The sequence below is a fragment of the Lepidochelys kempii genome, chromosome 6 (assembly GCF_965140285.1).
Source record: "Lepidochelys kempii isolate rLepKem1 chromosome 6, rLepKem1.hap1, whole genome shotgun sequence".
Lineage (NCBI taxonomy): Eukaryota > Metazoa > Chordata > Testudines > Cheloniidae > Lepidochelys > Lepidochelys kempii.
In genome coordinates, this window is record NC_136385.1 from 126,114,340 (window position 1) to 126,137,152 (window position 22,813).

Genomic DNA, 22,813 nt, shown 5'->3' on the forward strand with positions numbered 1-22,813 from the left:
ATCCTGGCTAATAGCCATTTATGGACCTACCCTCCACAAATTTATTTAAGTTTTTTTAACCCTGTTATAGTCTTGGCCTTCACAACATCCTCTGGCAAAGAGTTCCACAGGTTGACTGTGCGTTGTGTGAAGAAACATTTCCTTTTGTTTGTTTTAAACCTGCTGCCTATTAATGTCATTTGGTGCCCCCTAGTTCATGTGTCTGACACCCCTGCTTCTGCTGGTTGCTTACACCACAGCCCCTCTATGACTCAGCACTTGTCAGGAATCATGGGTCTCAAACCTCAGTCCACAGGGTTCTTTGGAGCTAACAGGCTCCAACCTGCCACTCAAGGATCTCCTAACAGTTGTTAGGATAGGAGCTGAATTCAGACAGAGGACTCAGTCCCAACAGCTAACTAGCAGAACTCTGGGGACGCTGACTGGTCCACAGCCACTATTTAAACCCAGCACAGGAACAGGAAGTTATCCATGCAAGAGGGGTCCCCCTTGCTCTGAACTGTGTGCTTCCTGCTCTCACGCTCTCTCCCTGACTTTCTGGTATCCCAACCTGGCCTGACTCTGGTTACTGATCTGTGGTTCTGCTCTCAAATTTGTCTCCTGCTTCTGATCTCCTGGTACCTTGACCCTGCCTGCTTCCTGACACTCAACTCTTGGTTTGCCCTCTGGCCTATCTTGGACTCTGACCTCCTGGTATCCGACCCAGCCTGGATGCTCAACTCTTGCTTTGACCACTAGGTCAGACTGCCCACGTCCTGGTCATGACAGCCCTCCAGCCAGGTCACTATGTAGTCCTCCCTTTCTGAGGTACCAAAGGCCCACTGGATCAGGTGTCCTTATCTGCTCCAGACACTCTTCCAATCTAAGGCCGGGTCCTGTGCCACTTTCCCAGTGGCTGGTAGGGGAACCCGGCCCACCCGCTACTCTGGGTTTGAGTCCAGAGACCTGTTTCCAGCTACTATGGTCTGTTTGCACCCAGACCTGTTGTTGTTTCCCTGGACTCCTTCCTATTCTCTGCTCTTAACTTCTGCCTGCCCCGCATCCATCTCTGTGTTTACCAACCCAAATTCCCTCCTGCCAGGGAATAACTGCAGACCTCTTAACTCTGTAGACCCAAAAACACCTCTCTTCTCTCAGGGAGTGACTGCAGACTATTTCCCCTGCAGCCCTTTTCTGCTGCCATCTTCCTGGCTTTACACCAGCACCACCTGTTCCTTCTCAGCTGTGCTTCATCTTCAATCAGCCTTTCAAACCCTGGGTCTCCCCCTGTGCAGCCTATCAGGTTAATTGACCTAATTGAACTGTGGAGTAGACACCCCATCACATACCCACCCCATTAAGACTGTATCACTTTGAGATATGCGTGCCCCCTACCTTGCATTTGACATAACTGGGCCCTCTGGTCATCTCTTTCCTGCTCTAGGTCACCCACTAAGAGGGGCAGTCTGCCCTGCTCTTCCATGGTGTCCTGGTACTTCTGCTATTGGAACTCTAGATCTTGAAAAGCTACATGAAGGTCTTTCTCTGCAGCTACCAAATTCTCAGATAGCCCACGCCCTTGCTCCATAGACTCCCCCAGCACCCTTTCCCTCAGCCTCTGAGCTGCCACCGTGTCCGGGTTAGTCTCTGTATTTATCCTGGTATCTTTCAACCCTATCTTTTTGGGATTCTTTTGTCCTCCCTACCTTCCATCATTATAGAGTCTCTTCGACCTTCTCCACTTCCTTTGTGCCCAACTTATGGGCCACTGTCACTTCCTTCTGCTCTTTTACGGAGCAAGATAACTGAAACAACAGAAGCCACCATCCAAGGCACTAGGCCATCTGAGAAGGCCTAAGCAAGAAGTAACTCAGGGAGAATAGGAAGGGTTTCCCTGGAAACTGTTTGAAAATGCAGAGGCTGGGGCACTGATTGGATTGCAGGCATGTGTGGGTAGCTGTCAGAAGCAGAAAGCAGCTAGAAAAAGCCAAGAGAAAGGAGCCAGAGAAACACTGGCAGTGTGGCCCTGACGGGAAGCCGAGAGAGAGCGAGCTTCTGGGGGTCAGAGAGCTGTCTAGAAAGGAAGGCTTGGAATTGTGACTCTGCCTCATTAACCATGTATTCTTCTAATGGAAACAATCCAGCAAGGCCCCAAATTTTCACTAAGTGCTAGGGCTGAAAGGGGCACCACTTATTAAAATTATGGGCCAGATCATCACCTGGTATAAATCAGCATAAATTTACATCACCTGAAGCTCTGAGTTTTGTAATTATCCCAAAATTACTGATTTCAAGGGCCTATTGTAATTTAAGCTAACATGCTAGAGTAATTAAAAAATACACATGACAAAATTTGATTCAAATCACCATCTTTCTTGGTTTACATTTACTACAAAGGGAATTAGCTGGTAAGATGTACATGTTTATTGGTTTCCCTCTTTGTGCTTTTACAAGTATTTTTCTCTTCGGTGATTTAAACCATATGTCGAGGTACTTTGGAGGATTATTTTATCAGTTCCTCGGCAGAATGAGAGAAATACCAGGGCAGAACCCATACGTTTACACATACACCAGTAAATCATTCCTTGTTCCTGAGTAGCCAAGCTGCCATATTGATAAATAGAGCATGTCACATTAATTTAATTCTGAATCACTCAGAGACATGGTTTTGTTACAAGTATAAATTTTGTGGTGTAATGGAATGTGTTAAGCCTTTAACAAATGAACATTTAATGGCCGCTCATGAGCAACATAAATAATCAGAAATAAAATTAACAGGATTGGTAATGAGCTTAATAAATATTGCCTCATGGCTCACTTAGCAAATGCAGGGGATATTGTTGCTTCACAGGATAGGTGGGGGCAGCCCTGGCATTCACTCCCTGTTTCAGGTGACCAGAACTGGGTTATAAATATCTCACCAGGACTGAAACTTGACATACAAAACTTCGAGAGGACTTCCTTCTGGAAAAAATAATCTGCCAAGTCATTCTTGGTTCTAGCAGAAAGACAAGACCTCCTTGCACCTGCCATCCTTGCTCCCCTCTTTGCATGCTCCCCATTCTCCTTACCCACCTTCTTTCAATGTGGTCTCTCTATTCCTTTGTTTTTCCTTTCATTCCCTTCCACACCTAAAAAAAAGCCACCAACTCCCCACCCCTGGGGGAAAAAAATCATGGTACTAACATGTTTGCTGCCCATCACTCTGCTCCATCAGTCTGCATAGTCTATCCTTTCTCCTACTCTTTGTCTTGGCAATTTAGGAGCACAGTCTATTGGTCTAAGTTTGTACAGCATCTAGCACAATGGGATCAGGAGATAGGTTGGGGCTCCTAGGTGCTACCGTAATACAAATGCCACCACCACCACCCATAGCTGCAATTCCCATTGACTTCAAAAGAAGTTGTAGCCATTTACTGAAAAGTGGAAGTGTAGGAGTTGAACTGATTCCTGGGTGAATATTGAAGGCCAGATTTAGCCTCTGGTTATACATGCAACTGCAGTTGGCATCAAATGGGCAGTAGGGTTTATATCTAAGAGCAGTGGCCTCAGATAAGCTGCAGTGAAGAATTTGTGCATGCTGCTACAATGGAAAATATCTGTAGATACATAAAGGAGGGGCGCAATTAGCCCTTACTTAGGAGAAGGGAAGATAAAGCTAGCACACCGGGCAGGGGCACAGCTGAAGGTACAGGGTAGACAGTATGTGCTGTACATGCTCCCTTCTCAGCTGTGGCGATGGAAGTCACGCCATGGGTTGGGAGGTGATTTATAAGGAGTCACACATAGCGCATTCCCATTCAGAACATCCACCAACCCGTCTAAGAGCTATCGCTGCTCCAAGCTGAACGAATTCACCCTCTGCGCCTTCTAACCCCTTGTAGAACAAAAGGGCAAAGCTAATAGCAGCATGACGTGCTCAGGAGCGCTGTTGGGTTGGAGGAACTGAGGACCTCCATGGGGTGGCTGGCTCTCCCGTCTGCTGTATAACCCCAGGATACATGGGACTGCAGCCTGCTTTTCCCCACACAACATGGGCTTAACTCGCACCACCTTCCTGCAGAAGGCAGTTAGAAACTCATCCCTATTGAAGATGAACAGAAAGGGAACCTGGGAGGTGAACCTCAGAGTTTCTAGTGGTGGCCACAGGAGGGGGGCAGTGAGGTCCAAGAATATTAAATGGAAATAACCTGCTATTAAATAACATTGCAGTTATGACTAGAGCTGGTCAAGTATTCCAACAAATATCATTAATCAAAAATGGTATTTCTGAAACATTTTGCATCAAAACTTTTTGGTTTTTTTAAAAGAAAGTTTCTGTTTTTCCAATTAAACTGGAAAACAAAAATGTTTCCTGCTGTTTCCTTCCCCTTCTCCAATTTTCCATTGTGCAACTGAAAAACTGGGGGGGAGGGGGAGGAAGAGACACAAAATGGGGAATATTTCTAAGCTGAAAATTTTCACACAAATTTTAATGCACAAAAACTGTTCCTTTTTGAAACAAGTAGAATGAACATTTTCATGAAAAAGTCCATTTTTGACCAGCTGTTCTTGCGACCAAAACTCTTAAAAGAAGGAAAATTCCGAGCAAAGTCTGGTTGTCCAAGACAATCTGAGACATATCACAAGATTATTTCATAGTATGTTATAATGATATGACTTGAATATCTAGGTTTTGTACTCATTATGCCATTCACAATATATTATACTGCTGGGTTTTAAACATGCCATTCACAATATATTATACTGCTGGGTTTTAAACATGTCAGGGTAGCTACTGGATTTGTTAAATTGCATGGAATCCATTGTACTTGGAACGACTATGTGCAGAAAAACTGGATCAAGTTTTAATTCCACTGCTTTCCTTCCAAAAGGATGGTTAATATTTTCCTTTCACAACGTACTGACCAAAAGCGACTCGTAGCCCATATGCACTTTGCAGGATTGTATCCTATTTGGCAATGGATTTTGTAGGTAGTGAGACTGAGAATACATCCTTAGAATGCTTCTTTTTGACCTTGAGTATATTAGTTACTTGCTCAGACACGGTAAAGTTGTGTGACTTGCATTAGAAAACTTCTTTAGACCTTTCAGTTGTTTTCTCCTAAAAGGGCTATTCTATAATTACCTACTTTATTTCCCTGTCACATGCAATGCTTCTTGGCTTAAGTGTTAGTTTTGTTGTAATAAAATAACACTTGCTACTTAGAAGTCTCTCAGCCCTACTGCCAAGCAAAGTAGGTAAGTGTTTGGTAGACAATCTATAACTTTAGTTATCTAATGTACACAGGTGCAAGCTGAACTGTGCTCAAGTTTATCGTTCACTTAGCACAATTAAAAACTCATTCACAAATCTTAATCTGTGTTGAAACTATTATTGCTATTTCAGATTCCTGAGGTATTATTTCAACTCTTTAAGGCATACTTAGGTGTAAAAAGTGAAGCATGTGAATGAGTGTTTGCATGAGCAAGATGGGACCTTTAGTGTTTGCAGCTGTAGGCAGTTAATTTAATGGAGCCGAAATGCATTTTAGAAGATATCAGAATTTGTCCCGACAGTCACGAGCTCTTTTGCATTAGGCCATATTCTGGAATGGGTTACCTAGAGAAGTGGTGGAATATCTATCCTTAGAGGTTTTTAAGGTCAGGCTTGATAAAGCCCTGGCTGGGATGATTTAGTTGGGGTTGGTCCTGCTTTGAGCAGGGGTTTGGACTAGATGACCTCCTGAGGTCTCTTCCAATCCTGATATTCTATGGTTACACCATGCACTAACAAGATCCAACTAAAAAGAAAAACCACCACTGTAGCGTAAGCCTGGAGTCCCATACTTGATTTTTTATTCCCCATATCAAGGGACCGAACTAGCATTCATGGGATGCTTCTCTAAATACTATTAATTGTGTTAATGCTACTTAGTATTTATGTCATGGTCTTAGTTAACGTGCACTTCAGCTGTGTTCACTATACTAATTTCACCATACTCTTGTCAGATATTTATGGGAGACTTCTCACCTCCTTAAAGATGGAAAGATTTAAGCACAGAGGTTAAGTCTATTCAGAGAGTTTAAGGCCAGAAGGGACCATTAGATCATCTCATCTGACCTGCTGTATTGCACAGGCCATTTCACCCAGTTACCATTGTATTGCACCCAATAATTTGTGTTTGGCTAAAGCATAATTTCAGGAAGGCATCCAGTCTTGATCTGAAGACATCAAGAGATAGGGAATCCACCACATCCCTTGGTAGTTTGCTCCAGTGCTTAATCATCCTCGTGGTTAAACATTTGTGCCTCATTTTTAATCTGAATTTGTCCAGCTTCAGCTTCCAGCGACTAGTTCTTGTCATGCCTTTCTCTGCTTGATTAAAGTGCCCTTTAGAACTCAGTGTTTTCTCCTCATGACTTGCCCAAGAACATAAAAACACAGTGTAAGAGATGGAATTGGAACTGAGCCATTCATAGCACCAAATTTTGCATTCAGAATCTTAACTGATTTCTCTTTTACACGCTTCTCCTTTCCATTTAATACAATCAGATGCCATTCAGCAAGAGCAACTACTATCACCACCAACCCAGCTCTCAGAAGGACCTGCCTTACTAGCTTCCTGCTCCTACTAACCCACTTAAGGGCAAGGTTACTCTCTTATAGGATCTTTGTTCCCAGCATGCCTTTCTGGAGTAGCCCTTTAAATCTGACAGAGCTGAGCAGTAGGCCTGCTAAAGCAGCCATTTTACAACTCTTTGCTGCTTGCTGCCTCTTTCTTCTGCTGGTAAGTACTGTTAGGGGGCTTATTCCTTTATCCTCTCACTTCCCTGGCCCTTCTCGCATGAACAGAGAGCAACAATACCCAAAGTCCAAAGGTGCGAACAATTCCATGTTTATTGGGGTGAACTTCCAGCAAGCTTAAATCCAAGTTCCTTTTTCCTTATTTTCGAATCCCAACTTACTTCCTGTTTGCCCCTAATTTATATAGTAATATTCTTAGCTATACCTTAACCAAACATTTTACTGAAATTTAACCAATCCTAACATATTGTAACATGATTGTTTAACCAATTATATCCCACTACCTTAATTAGTTTACACCCAGCAAAATTAATTATACAGCAGACAGAAAGAATCACAGAACCAGACTGAGATTATACAGACAAACAATAGGGAAATGGGGACTACAGTGATAGAACAACAAAGAAAAGAGGATTTCACATCCTAGCTATTGATAAGTGAGTTCTTGCCAGACAGGATGCTATCAAACTAAGTTTCCTTTTACATCTTCCAGGCACTTGCCTTTCTCTGGAGACGATAGGCATTATCAGGACAGGATTGTATTCCTAACAGTCCAATAGCACCTTATTTCAATGTGACTAGTTTGGAACGTGAGGATCTGAACATTCGCTTCCCAGCTTAAGGCAGTCTCTGCTGCTTAGCCAAAGGCCTTAGCCTAAGAACAGGGCCTCAGACTGTCATAGTGAGAGAAGGCCCTTAGACAGTGTCTTTCTTTTATACCTCTGTAAGCAGAGTCAGGATGAGTTCCACCCTGACATCTGGTGCTGAGTTGTGGCAAGTTGTGGAAAAGAACTTCAGGGGCTGATCTCATTTGCATAGGCACACCCACCCCACCTAGAATGAGGCCATAGCTGCCCAAATGGTCACTTTGGCTGCTGTGGGATCCCCAGTGTCTCTGTTATTGGGGCAGGAAGAATAAATTGTTACTACCCTGATTATGGGAACTGTGCTTGGAACTGTACTTGGCCGTTTGTTATGATGGAGGGACTCACCATCAACTAAGTAGCACTCGCTAGGCAAGGGTCATGGGTTCCAAAACTCTGTGAATTGAGAGAGGCTGGGGACAAGTATTAATACTTGGTGGCATGCTAATTACATGCTAATTGCACTGCCTCCTCTCTCCACTGTGGAATATCAGAGCTAATTTTGATTCTATTAAGAGTCTAGTTACAGGCTGCTGAGCTCACTTTGGGCTGACAGTGCACCAGCACTGGGGCTCCCCTACTACAAGCTGAATTCACCTAAGAGCTGAAATCACTGAGTGTTGTGTTAAGTAGTGGGGGAGCCTGAAGATAGATTGTGGAGCAGTTTGCGGGACGGCTGGAGTGCCTTGTGGACAGGCTGGTGGAGCAGTTCATAGGACAGCGGGAGCAGCTGGTGGGGCGCGGAGCGGAGCAGTTTGTGGGGCGGCGGGAGCTGCTTGTGGGCCGCGGAGCGGAGCTGAGCGAAGCAGTTTGTGGGGCGGCTGGCTGAGCAGAGGCCTATGGAGCTGTGGGGCAGTCAGCTTCAGATCATGTAAGGTGCCCCTTACCTCTCTCCTTCCCCCCCCACCATCTCCAGCCAGGTTGGGAGGTAAAGCTCTGCAGATAAACTTTCGAACTCTGGAGCTGCCCTGACCAAGAACAGAGACTTTTGGGTCATTGGACTTTTGGGACTTTGGGTGATTTGGGGTTGCTGGACTCCAGAACCAAAGGGAAAGGGGCATGCCCCAATTTGCTTGGGGTCGGGTTTTTTTTTGCTCATGGGTTGTGTTACGAATCCTGTTGGTGGGTGTTTCCCCAGCATAATGCCACATTGTTTCTCTCTGTTATTAAAAGGCTTTTTGCTACACTCCGCCTCTGCGCTTGCGAGAAGGGAAGTATTGCTTCTTGGAGGCGCCCAGTGGGGGTGGTATATATTTGTCCCAGGTCACTGGGTGGGGGCTCGAGCCAGTTTGCATTGTGTTATTGGAATGAATCCCCTAGATACTGAACCCGGCCCTTGTTGCTGCCAACTCTGACGGGCAGAAGGGTTACAGCTGAAATCACTGAGTGTTGTGTTTAGTGGGGGCAGGGCCTGAAGATATATTGCGGAGCAGCTCGTGGGATGGCTGGAGTGGCTCATGGGACGGCTGGCAGAGCAGAGCGGCTGGTGGAGTGGAGCAGTTTGTGGGATGGCTGGAGCAGCTATGGGATGGCTGGCAGAGCGGAGCCCAATGGAGAGGTGGGGCAATTGGCTTTGGACCACGTAAGGTGTCCCTTAAGCCCTCCTCCCCCCCATCTCCACCCAGCTTGGGAGGTAAAACTCTGCAGATAAACTTTTGAACTCTGGGGCTGCCCTGACCAGGGACAGAGACTTTTGGGTTGTTGGACTTTTGGGACTTTGGGTGATTTGGGGTTGCTGGACTCAAGAACCAAAGGGAAAGGACACGCCCCAGTTTGCTTGGGGTGGGTTTTTTGCTCATGGGTTGTGTTATGAATCCTGTTGGTGGTGTTTCCCCAACATAATGCCACATTGTTTCTCTCTGTTATTAAAAGGCTTTTGCTACACTCAGACTCTGTGCTTGCAAGAGGGGAAGTATTGCCTCTTGGAGGCGCCCGGTGGGGGTGGTATATAATTGTCCCAGGTCACTGGGTGGGGGCTCAAGCCAGGTTTGCATTGTGTTATTGGAATGGACCCCCTAGATATTGAACCCGGCCCTTGCTGCTGCCAACTCTGACGGGCAGAAGGGTTACAGCTCTATAACCAGCTAAATGATAAACATACGCCTAAATTCTTATACTATAGGTCTTTACAGTCAGTCTTGAATATCTATATCCTAACAAGTACCCTGAGCTCCTGTTATGCATTCTATTTCTGGGGTGATATATATATTTTTCATAATTCATTTCAAATCAGTTTGTGTTTTGGTTTTCCTTGTGATTTGAGAACTTTGCTTAATCTAATATGCTTTTCTGCAGAGCACCACACCCGATCTCAACGTAAGTGTGGCTTAGGAGAATATGTAGTGCTTAGAGTTTACAGCCCGCACTGATGAGAATAGGATATATTTCCCCATATACCTTGCAAATTGTTTATGCTGTAAAGTCCAAATTGCCAGATGCATGTTTCTAAGGCTCCGCTCACATGGCAAAAAGACTGTTTTGAAGGTGCACATCTGCAAATAATTTCTGTAAGTGATTAATAGAATGAAAGCTGCCCCATTGGCTAGGTAGCTGCAGGGTGGTGTACTATGTGGAAAGTTAGATTCAGGCCAATAGAGGTTAGCAGTGTATATGTAATGCCGACAGACCCCAGTTGGCAGCAGGCAGGATCGAACCGGGGACCTCTGGCGCTTAGTGCATGAGCTAAAAGCCAACCAGCTGTTAGCTAAGGCTATAGAGCAGACTCATTTAACTCTCTCTCCCTCTTTCCTCCCCCCAACCCCGCCCCGCCCCAGTGTCAGTGCCATTAGATGGGACAGAACACTGCACCCAGTAGGTGTGGGGGTTACACATGCTTGGGAAATAATTAGACAACCCCATTTTCTCTCATTATTATTATTATTGTTAATTATTATGTAGCATAATCCTGCTCCTTCTGAAGTCCATGGGAGTTCTGATATTCACTTAAAGGGAGCAGGACTCATGCTCCCTCTGGGCAGATCACAGCAGAAACAGGCTACTCATTGAGAAAAGGAAAAGGAAGATGGCCAGTGACCTGATTTACACCAGTTTAACTCCTGTGACTTCAGTGGAATTGCTCCTAATTCACATCAGGTTAAGAGCAAAATCTGGTGCTAGACATTCTTGTCTGTCAACCAGGCAGTTCTGTAAGTGGGAAATTCCATAAAGAATTAAACCAAGATTTTCAAAAAGTGACTAGTGATTTGGGTGCCTCAACTTGAGAGACCCCAACTTTCTGCAGAGAGCTTCAGAAGATGCTACACACCCAGCCTGGAAAATGAGGGTGCTCTGAAGGTCTCTTAAGGTATCCAAAATCACTAGTCACTTCTGAAAATTGTGTCCTAAATTACTTCCAACTGACCAGCAATTTTTTCCTCAGGGCAGAACTGAATGCATCCTATTCTGTCAGCTAAATATGGCCAGGACTTCCCACCTTCTGGAGTTTGTCCTTGCGAAACTGGGACAAGTGGTTCAGGACTGACTAGTTACTGAAGATCTTGGGAATTGCTATAACTCAAGGATTTATGTTCTGAGTCCAAATGGAACAATTGTGACTGGGGCTCTCCCCTGGCAATTTGTCAGGGACAAGAAAGCCCCCTCCTGGTCTTTCCAGCCGTAATGGTATAAAATGTGTGTGTACATAAGGATGTTTCTTTAGTTTGCAGATGTACATTTCTGTGTTGCAAGGTGCAAATTCCAAGGTTCCGCATATGTTGGAAGCTGTGTTTTCTGTTGAAATGCAGGTCTGTGGTCTGTGTGTCTTCGATCTCCGTAGTTTCTTAGCATGACATCTTTCATCATAGTCATCAAGTTGGAGGAAAATACATGTGGCCACCAGATTCCTTCTCTGCCTGAAGACAGGCTGCATCCTTTAATTATCCATTACCACCCTATTTCTCCAGTTACCACCAACACTTCAGAGCTGCTCTGATTTGCCATTGTGGGATGCCCGGGCATGCAGAGCTAAGCCAAACAAAGCCTTTACACAGGGGTACATACCAAACGGAAATGGAGCTGGACTTACTTTATCCCATAGAAAGGTAGCTCAGCCGAGAAACACCCTTATCTCCCACTGCCCCCGTTTTAAGGAGACAGGAGAGGGTTGCTAAGCCCCCTACCCTCCAGAGCAGACCTTGCCCTGATCCCTTGCAAATTCCTGCCATAATGGCAGGAAGATGTGGTCCTTTTGTAGGAAGGTGGGTTATTTCTTCCCTCACCACCCCAGGGATGGGGTTTTCACTCCCCCCACACACACACACACACTTTTAAATCAAGAGCAAGCACGACCACAGACATTCCTGCCTGGTACGTAAAAGCTGAAGGAAACAAATAGGCATGTAGGATTTAAGGGCAGAAGAGACCACCAGACCATCTAGTCTGGCCACCTGCACATCCCAGACCGCTAAGCCCCATGCAGTCACCCCTGTACTGAGCCCAGTAACCTGGATTAAAGTTTTACAGCCCTCAGAAGACTAAACTGTTGTATGCCACAGGCTGAGAACAGAAGGGACCAAGATGCCTGAAGCCCCTGCAATGGCAGGGAAATGATTTGGTGGAATCTGCCCAGATGAAATCTAGCAAGTGACCCACGTCTCAAACTGAGGAGGTGGGGGAAAAACAAACCCCAAGAGTCCCTGCTAATCTGACCCAGGGGGGAAAATTCCTTCCCAAGCCCAAAAACGACAGTCAGTCAGACCCCAGGCATGTGAGCAAGAACCAGCCAGCCAAGCAGCTGACAGAGATCATTCTCTGTACAGCTTCAGAACAGTGGCCCACCCCATCTAATGTCCCTTCTCCTGCCGGGGTCATCTGATATCATTCCAAAGAGCCTGCTCTAATTGTTCAGAGGCACCATCAAGACGGATGGGATTAAAACTGCCCCTTAGAAGAATAGTCAATGTTAGGTCTAAGCAGAGGTAGATTAAGGTTTTGTGGGGCCCTGGGCAAGAGCAAGTGTGTGGGGGGTCCTCCCCACCTCTTCTGCCTGCAGCCCTGCCCATGGCCCCACCCCGTTCTGCCCCTTCCCCCCGCGGCCCTGTCCCTGTTCCACCCATGATTCCGCCTTCCCCCCCACCCCATTGCGGCCCACAATCTATTTGCTCCTTTCTGCCCCCCAAGATCGGAGAAGCTCTGCCTCCCCTGCCCACCACAGCACCAGGGCCACAGCAGGGAGTGAGCGCTCCCCCAGCCCTGAGGCCATGGCAGGGACCGAGAGCTCCTCCAGTCCCGGGGCCACAACCAGGGTCCAGGCGCTGGGGCTTCCCCCACCCTCCTCACCTGGTGCTTCTGCTAAGAAGAGGGGTCAGGGTGCAGGGGCTTCCCCTACCCCACCTGGTGCTTCTTCCGGGGCTCCGGGTTTCTCCAGGGGCCCCTAATTGGCCAGGATCCCTGGACACGGGCCCCGTTGGCCAGTGGCTAATCCACCGCTGGGTCTAGGCAATACATACAAGTTGCATGAGGCTCTGTGCTGCCTGTAGAGGAGTGGTCTGATAGTTCGGATGGGGGCAAAGGCAATAAATAGGCAGCCATGCTTGTTCCTTCTCTCCCTGGTGGGCAGGGGAGCATTTTTCTTCTGCTGCAAGTTGGCTGCTGGGTGATTCCTCTGGTGCTGCAAGGAGACATCTTCTACGTTTGCGACTTGCGTGTCCTTGCATTGACCCAACTGACATCTCACAGCTCTGTGGAGGGCAGGGCATTGGATGGCAGAATGCTGTCGTGTTGGGATATGAATCGTATTCGAAAGCACCTGGCGTTGGGCATGTGGGGCCCAGACTTTCCAAAGAGCTGTGCGCTCTCATTTGGGCACTGAAATAAGCGGCCCGAATTTTGCAAGCCATCTCAGCACACAGGCCGTAAGATGAGTTCTGGGCACTATTGAAAATCTGGCCCTGTGCGGCAGAAGGCACTGTGCCTGAATTCCAGACCCTGAGTCAGGACTGAGAGGGGCCTTCCACATACCGTGTAAAGAGGAGGTAATTTGAGACATGGGAGTGGCTGGTGCTGATAATCACCCTGGGGAGAGCATGCCGCAAGTCGCCAAAAAAGCTAGCAGCCAGCCTGCCTGAAATCCACATTCGCCACGTTGAACGGTAAATGTCTCTCTCCCCTTATTTCCCGGCATTGTCTTTTGGCTGGTAACAACATGGGGAGACGACGTTAATCAGAACTATTGCTGGATCTTCTTGACGCTGTGGTTAAAAAAAATTGTCTTAGTTGCTAAGGAATTTTATAACTAATTCCCCAGGAAATGTTGACTTGACTCTAGTGAGCCATTCTTTGCATGTCATTTAAAGTGGAATTTTGTGCTTCCCCATGGGCCAGCCCGATGAAGTTCTGCTCATGCGCCTGTCACTTGGGCCCCGATTCTGTGCTACGCTCTCCATGGGCTTCACCTGGGCAGAGTTTGTTGCAGGATTGGGGCCTTGGTCTGAGCGTTGACTCTTGTGTATGCGAGACAAATGGTGGAAGGTGTTTTCACCTGCCATGAGAGCTACAGTAAAAGTCTGCACACTGCCACCGTGTTATCACTTCACATGTGCGCCATCCTGACCCCCGCTTATGTGATTGTGAGCCGTGTAGCTTAGTCACCGGCTGCTATATTTGTCATTTGGTCTTGTGCAGTAGGTACCGCCTGTTGCCATCATGTGTGGGATAGCTGTGCTAGAAAGCCCCTTTATGTGCTGTGCTATCAATATGCTTACTTGGCTTTTCTTGATATTTCAAAGTGGAAATTTCAACAAGTGTGCTTAATGTCCTTACTGGCAGGCTGTGTGGCCCTTCCTTTTTGCTGGTCAACCCTGCAGAATTTAATTAGAAAATGAAGCATATATAAAGCAAATGTTTCCGGGGGAAACTCCCCTGAATGCCCTTTTAATAAAAGATTTAACACAGCATCTGAAAGCATTCAAGATCCAAAATTTCCTAGGGGCTCACCCCATCCATTATTCTGTCATTGCCATACAGCTCACGTCAAGTGTGTGGAGACGTTTTATTGGCTACACCCCTGTTCTCGCCATAAATAAGTTGGCTTGCCGGTGGTTTTGCTAATGCAATACTCCCTACGTGTTTCCCATCCATCCTCTGAAATAGTGGGAAAGACCCAGTGTTATGTTGGTTCCTAGGTATGCTTCCTCTGAGCAGGATCCTTGCCAACATGAATAGTCTTGAATGGAGCAGCTGATGGAGTGGAGGGATGGTGGAAAGTGCCATCCTGCTTAGTACTGGTGTACTGCTCAGTGGACCAGCTGGTGGTTTTCATAAGTGCGACATCCTCTCGTCTGGAGATGCTCGGGAATTTTGAAGGACTGAATTGTCGTCCAGAATGTTCAGTAAGGTTCAGCCCCCACAGCTGGGACCAGATTTTCCAAAAATCCCAGCTCCTATTTAGGCAACATACTAAGGGGGCAGTTTTTCAAAAGTGCTCAGCATCTACCAGTTTTCTGAGAACAATGCCAGCTTCCTGTTTGCTTCTGGGAGTCGTTGTGACTGCCGATAGTTCTCTCTATAGCTGTATACTGGTTGGGTCCCGGTTACCAAAGCGATTCCCTCCCTCTTTATTATACAGTCATTTTTTAAAAAAAGTTTCTAGGTGGAGGTTTTCCAGCGCAGAGCTAGAGATCAAAAGATTGCTGCGATGCAGGTGAAACTGGTCTCAATTGGTCAATTTTTACTCATCGTAGTGTGTGGCACCCACTAAGTCTTTGAAGGCCCCAAACTGTGAACCGTCTTCATGAACAGGTTCACGCCTTCGCTTGTGCAGCTGTGCGGTCCGGAAGGATTACAGGGCACATGCGCCAAGAAATGCAGCCTCTTTCTGCTCGTCTGGGTAATTCAAGTGCCATTGTCCCTCGTAAACATCCCGCCGTGGCCATTTCCAGTCCAAACCTTTGTACACTTGTGCAAGAAAGATTTAATAAGCCATGTTGCTTGCGACAAGTTGTCTCTGTTATAATATTAAGTGTCTTTATTTTAACGGAAGGCTTACTGTGAACATAGCAGAATATTCAGCAGCCACTCTAACCAACATTTTTATTATTTTGGGTGTGGAGGAGCCAGAGCCAGAGGACTTTGTGGGGTAGGGGAAGAGGGGACAGGGAGAGGAGTTGCAGCTGCGGAGGGGTTGGGCAATGAGGATGGGTGGTAGGCAAGCTTTGGATTTGGTGTTTGAGGAAAATCTGTATTTTACTAGCCCCAGGGGAAGGTGGAGGCAAATGGCTACTTCTTGATCACAAGGCAGATTAATGTGGTGTTTCCAAAGACGCACAGTGCGGAAGTTTGACACTGACAACTCAGGTACCTTAACCGCTGGGGGAGCATACCGTGACATGGGGATTGCTGACTACAAGCTGATTTGGCTCAATATGCAAACGATATATACAACTGCCAAAATGACTGCTACCTCCCACTAATACCGTGTCTTTTCCTCTTAAAAAAAAAACTAGCAAATTCAATGGCAAAAAACTGTTAGTGCAGAGTTAAGGTTGCTTGGTAGTATATTGTCCCCATTCAGAACACTGAGTAGAGCAAAATTCAAGCTTCTGAAAACAAGGAAATGCACAATTAAAATTGGCCAGGTAACCTTAACTCTTCCCTCTGTCAGCAATACCCCAATATGCCCTGGTAACACACGTTCCTTTAATTTGCCAACACCCAGTTGCTGAATTGTACAAGCATTTCATCTCCTTTTACATGCCATTCACTCTCAACCTTCGGTATCCTAACTCATAGAATAGCACATTTATGCAAGAAAACCGATCTAAAGACCAGTTATACGATTTCAAAAAACATGGCCCCATGCTTTCCCAAGCAAACATAATTGATTTCAGCATTCACAAGAGAAGCAAAATTTTGAAAACACAAAACAAAAACACCTAAGTATTTTGGTCGCATTTAGCAAATGCGTCTATGAACAAAACACACAGAGTGTTAGAAAAAACCTTAGCAAGCTACTACATCTCGCATGAAGAGCAGCAGATGAAAAAAAGATTAATTCAGAACAATTTTCATGGGCTTTAGAATTGGCCAGGAAATTAGACTAGCAGACAGCAGAAAAAGGAACCATGATGGGTTGTACATATCAGTGATTGAGTTTGACAAAGCAATGAATCTGATCGTGAAATCTACCAAGAGGGAGTGTGGAAGCCAAATGTTAGCAAAAGTAAAGCAGCCCCATGGGAGCTGGGAGGGTTGCTATATATACTGCAATAACTACCTAGGCATGGTCTGTAATTCAAAGTAGATGGCAGTTATCAACATAAGATAAACTAATCAAGGGAGGCAGAACTAAGTTTAAACCAAATAAATCTAGCTGCTGGGTCCTGCTGAAAGGTAAAATGACCGCGTAGTTCCACCTGAGGATTCACGGGAAGAATGGCTAGATTTGCTGAAAGGCCAGTTCAACGTTTGGAGAACTGATTTCGCGCAGACCTCCAGCATGTAACGCAGATTGAACGGAGGGGTTGAAAGTACATCGCCATCAGGACGCAGCAAAGGGAGAGAAACGGGGCTTGCCAAGAAAAATGAAAGAACTATGATGGCAATACAGCATGGGCCCTGGCTCCCTTTAGTCATCTCATTGCTCATGACTGGAGAAGAGGAAGTGATGAGAGAGGGTAGCAAGTCATCAGAAATTGGGAGAGGGATGCCACCTGGTGTCCTTCGAGTAGGTGACTAGGAGAGCGTTCCCCTCCTGCTACTGAGCCAAGGTTTTAAGGCAGCCAAGTGTAATAATTGGAGGACTAGCAAACCAGCCTGGATATGATCTTAGAGCTGCTTCTTGGATGAGAACTGAGCTCCCAGGGGGCTGCTTTACTTTTGCTAACATTTGGCTTCCACAGGCCTTAGCTCACCCATATTTGTGGGTCTAGTTCTCGGCTGCCTTGTGTAGCCATTGACACCGGCGCAAAATGCTACCAGAAGAACTCTCCAGTCACACTGGCGAATGGCAATAGCGCTCTGCCTTCTCGTTCCACAGGTATAAACGCCTACCCAAGGTACAAAGCGGGGGAGAACTGGGCCTTAGATCTTTCTCTCCCTAACTGTCTTCTCCTATGGACAAACTTTGCTCCCTGCTAGTACACAAATAACACAGGAAGGACTTTTACTTGGTGTGACGGGGTGCAACTGACCCTTGCGGCACCTGCTGCTGGTGGTCTCTCTTGCTGTCACCTCTGCTCCAGGGACCCGCGTCACTCCCAGGACCACAGCGTCCTCTTCGTGACACAGCCCTTTGACAGACATGCCAAACCCATGGAAAAAAACCAGAAATTGGGCTTGTTTTTGGCTTAATTGGCTTGTGAGTTGCTTGTTGGCTAGTTTTTGGCTTGTAGCTTGTTGCTTCTTTTTTTTGATCAGCTCCTGGCATGCAGGCGCAAGGTGGGGAGACAGTCAGGGGTGCCCAGCAGGTCCACCCCATTCCCAGACTGCAGGCCGTGGGGATCTAGTCACATAGAGTGTTGGGTTCTTAGGGACTGGCTTGTTTTGGCCTTGTTTTGAAATGGGATTAGCTTGATTTTTGGCTTATTGTGGAAGTCGGGGTGCTGATTTACCACATGAAAGTTGTCAGCTGTGCCCTCCAGCCATGCCACACTCCCTGCTCCCTGCCTTCTGGGGGACAATATTGCAGTTTCTCAGTTCAGCCACTTCCTCAGTGGAGACAGAGAAGACCCAGGACTGCCCACTCCTCCGGGTCCCGGCCCAGGGACCCTGTAGGTGGCCGCCACTTACTCCATCTTTGCTGTCTCCTCTGTAGATCTCCGTAGGCCACTTCCCCGTGGCCCCAGCACCCTCTTTGCCCTGGCCTCAAGGCCTCATCCTGCAGATCCCTGCAGCCTGCCAGGAGCTGCCTTTAGCTCCCTGGGTCTCTGCCTGCAGCACTGGTCGGTCCAGGGTGCTTGCTGCCCTCCCCCTGCAAGGCAGCCAGTTCTCCCTCCTCAAGCTCCAGGATGTGACTGAAAGTGCTCTGTACTGCAGCTCTTCTTATATGGACCTGCCCAGCCATGATTGGCTGCCTCTATAAGCCCTTCTGTGATTGGCTGCCTCCTACACATTAACCCCTGAGAGCCCAGTGTGGGGAGGGCACTCCATCACACTTGGGTTTAGTACTACTTTACTTTGATTTGACTGTTCCAACATTTCATATCCTGGAAGCCAGTAAACCAGGCAACTGTTTTTTTTGCCAGAATGCCCAGTCGAAAAAGGACCCTGGCGGCTCTAGACAGCACTGCTGAGAGGGCTGCTAAAAGTCTGGTCAGCGACGCAGCAGGGGTCCAGGGCTAAAACATTAAACTGAAGCCTGGGGCTCTGTTATTCCTCAAGAATGCTACATTCAGGGTACATGGGTGGTATAAATATTGGCAACTCCAAAGGTTAAAAAAAATCACAAGTCAGGTCCCCCAAAATCACAATTAGCTTCAAATAGTGGTTTTAAAAACACACACACATTTTGGGTTCTTTTTCTTTGCTTCCTGACTTCTGAGTCTTTACAATACACTTGGGTCACATTTTCAAGCTTTTCCCCACAGCTCCATGGCTGGAAACTTAGTTGTTTCTAAATGAAAACTGAGATTCTCACCTAATCACAAGGCTCCGAGAGCTGGGACTTTAAGGAAAACACCAAATATTGCAATATAATCATGACAGTTGGGAACACCGCCTCTCACCCTTTAACTCTCACTCAGAACAATCATTTCCTGTTCCTATGAATTCTAAAAAAAAAGCTGGAAAAACAAAAACAAATCCCTCTGATTGCTCGTTGAGTGACATGGGGGACTACAGATGTGTATGTGGAGAACGGGCTTGTACAATCTAAACAAGACAGGCTGTGAAACTTCCAAACTTCTCTCTCGTTACTAAATGGGAAATGGAAATATATTGTCTGCCAAGACAGCAGCTGGCACAATAAAACCAATAATGCCCCTGGCTGGGACCTGGCACTGACTTGTACATCTCTACCAGGAAAATTGAATGATCTTGCTAAATTGAGTTTTGACAGGAAACTAGACCAATCTATCTATCCTGCGGGATGTCTGACCACAGGCTGTTCTCAGCCCTAATACCTCTTCTAAAGTACAGTGGCACTTGGTCTACTACCTTTCTCATTTTAATCCATTTAATTATAATGGATTCTCGTTCTGATACTATATTTTAAACCAGCCAGTTTGACGGCAGCCCACAGACGGCCAGGGTCCATATAAGCGCAGACCTACAGCTTTCCAAATGTGACGGGGGTAAAGAAAAATATCAAGAGTGGTTCTTGGTTTTTCAGCTGAAACTTTTCACTGCGCTAAATTGGCGAACCCGAAATGTTTTGTGAACGCGTGTCAGTGTCACCAAATTGTGATATCACAGAAAACGAAACAGAAAAATCAGGAAAGTTAAAATATTTCGCTTTGGCATTTTTGAAACAAAAGTTCAGTGTTTCGGTTCAAAATTACTTTTTGTTTTGATATTTTCTTCAAATGTATTAAGGCCATTAAACATGTTTAAAGGCTCAAAATTGAAATTAAATGTTTCATTCTGGGTTGAATAGAACATTGTTTGCCCTGAAATGAATTTTTTTGTATTTCTATCTCTAAATTGCCCGTGAACCAAAAAATCCATTATCTTCTCAATTCTCACTGAGGGCCCCATGCTGGAGTCTCCACTGGGGTCTCCTTGATCTATAAAATAGTTTCCCTCCCAAGGAATGGAGTGAATAGCACAGAATCCCAAACCCTGCAAGAAGGGCCCACAAGGCAAACTACTGTTGGATTAGTCCATTTTCAGTCCTGATTCCTGTGTTTCTGTCTAAATGGTGAGTCTCAGATTAATAGTTCCACTTGCTGCCTTGAAGGTCTGGATTCAGTTGGCTCCTGATATTGATCTTTTTAAAGCTTCCAAATTGAAACAATGTGGGTTTTATTAAATGATCCTTAAACTAATGTTTCCCCGTGTTGTCACTGAAAACTTTAAACCATGATTTATGCTGGCTCATAGGTCTTTGTCCGAGCAATCCCATTGTAATCAGCATCCAAGAACAAAGTGTTCTCAGCCTGACTGATGTGAAGCCTGCTGCTTTGATAGCACACTGCACGGAAAGGCTGTTCTTTTAAAGCCAAAGGAGCGAGGAACAAAGAGCGTCTCATTATCCTCTGAACCATGGTGATGAAGCCCCTAGAAGTAGCTGGGGAGATAGAACCAGCTAGTTACAGTACAATTTACAGTATGTCACACGTACCTGACATCTAGTTTTACAGTGACAGTGTTAAATTATACAACAGTTACATGGGCTGGAGATACCATGCAGCACTAATTGACTAGTCAAATGCAGACCTGACATAAGCAGGCACCACTTCATGGACATTGAAGGGAGTTGTCAGTTACCCCAGACCTGAATTTCGCATCAATCTGTGTATGCCAATTTAATATGCGGGGGTCAATTCTCCATCCCAGCTCAGGGGCACTCCCGCTAAACCCTGGAGCAGCATAAAGGGGCTTAGGGAATTGTTAAGAATGAACAAATACAGCGTTGTGTTAAAATCTCCTTCTATGTCTGTCTAAGCGAAGGAAAGCCAAGGAACTAAGAACAAAATTTGAAACTCTCCTGGACCTGCCTGGGGCATTGGTTAGTGCTGGTGGGAGGGTGAATTTATATACACCACAGAGCACCAAAAGGTACGGCTTGTAGGGCTTACTCAGCAGAAGGGCCTCTGGTGAGCTGCAGACAAAAATATTCCCAGTGTAAGGGTTGGAGGCAGCCCATGTTACTCTGGATTTACAAAGAACCCTTAACATCCAAGTGCGGGATAGAGAAGAAAGGGGGTCTGCATGGCTCCCTTAGAACACACTACTCTGAACGGGGCTGGGTGGAGATTGGAGGAACATCCTTTCGTACTACAAAAGGGCCTTCTACGTGGACAGCCTAGGAAACATCAGTGGGGCTCATTCCCACACAACGAATATAACAGTGAGTGCCTTCCTCTCAGACAGCCCTTCGGCAGCCAGTCCTACCTCAGAGCAGCAGGCGGTTCCAAGACCACCACCCTAGACAGCAGTGGATCCAGGTGCCAGCAGGAAGCCAGCCTGAGCTCCAGATGCTATTACTGGAAAAATACATTAGAGCTTGGCATCTGGTCTGTGCAGCTGCCAAGCACACCTCATCTGTGGCTACAGGTGCTGGCTATGTTGCTGGCACGCTGAGTGGAAGAGGAGGGAAGAGGAGAACATAACACCAGGAGAGGATGTGTTTTCAGCTTAGAGCTGCCCTTACATCAACATGCCTCATGATTCCAGGGCTGCTCGGAAGGATCCAAGAGGTGACTGCAGGGTGTGTTTGTTTTAAGCTTTGCGTTTAAGCTGGGCTTTGAATATACAATTCTCCCTCCTTGAAATGCTGTAGGGCTCAGAGGAATGAGGGAATGGAGGTTCACGGCCACCGTCATTCCGGTATCGACAGCAAATGCGAGACCCTGGGCTAGGACTCTGGGTTCAAGTCCCAGCTCTTCCACAGACACCCTGGGGCTTTGGACATGTTAATCAAGGACTGTCTGTGTCCCAGTATGAGCATGTGCAGCTCCTAACACAATGGGACCTAGATCTCTGTTGGGGCTAGCAGGCGCTACCAGGATGCAAATCATAAATGCTGACAGATCCCAAAGAGGCAGGTCAGTTTGAGGCCGTTGGCGAGGGCTACAGGAGGGGCAGGGACAGCAGAGAAACAGTTTTACGCACAGTCAGGGAACTGCAGGGATCCTCTAGGAGCAGAGCTGGGGTCAGGAGGTTGCACCCCCAACTCCATACCTTCCTGCAAGAGCCCAGGACAAATCAATCCCTTCACCCCTCATTGTTGCCCACAGATCCCCCCCACTCCTCTACCGCCATGGACTGCAATCCCCCACGTGTCTCACACAGGCCTTCCCCTCCTCCGCCTTTCAACATGGGCACACACACAGACGGCTTTGGGTCCTCTGAGCCCAGGCCCATGGCGATGGGCATGACTCTAATGCCTGTAGGGATGAGCAGGCACAAGGGATGCCACTCTCCTCTCAGCCTGCGGAGCAGGCTTCAGGCCCCATCCCTAGTACAAATTCCAGAAGATCCCCTTAGGATCCTTAAATTGGTCCCTATTGGTTTCATCTGGAGGGCCAGTAGACCCATTGCTGTGTTCCAAATCCCGGTTGTCCATCTAGAACTGGTAGGAACCTGATGAACTTTTTCAACTCTAATTTTCACTAGATCGATCATCTTCATTCCCTCCACCACACCACTGTATTCCCTACAGTTGGTCTGCCTCCCACAACCCCCCCTCAGTTATCTCCTCCCACCCCAGCTTTTATTCTTCCCCATGGTCTGAGCGGAGAGACAGCAGGCACTTCTCTGATGGTAGGTACCTGGAAACAAGCAAGTCCTATGCACACAAAGTGCT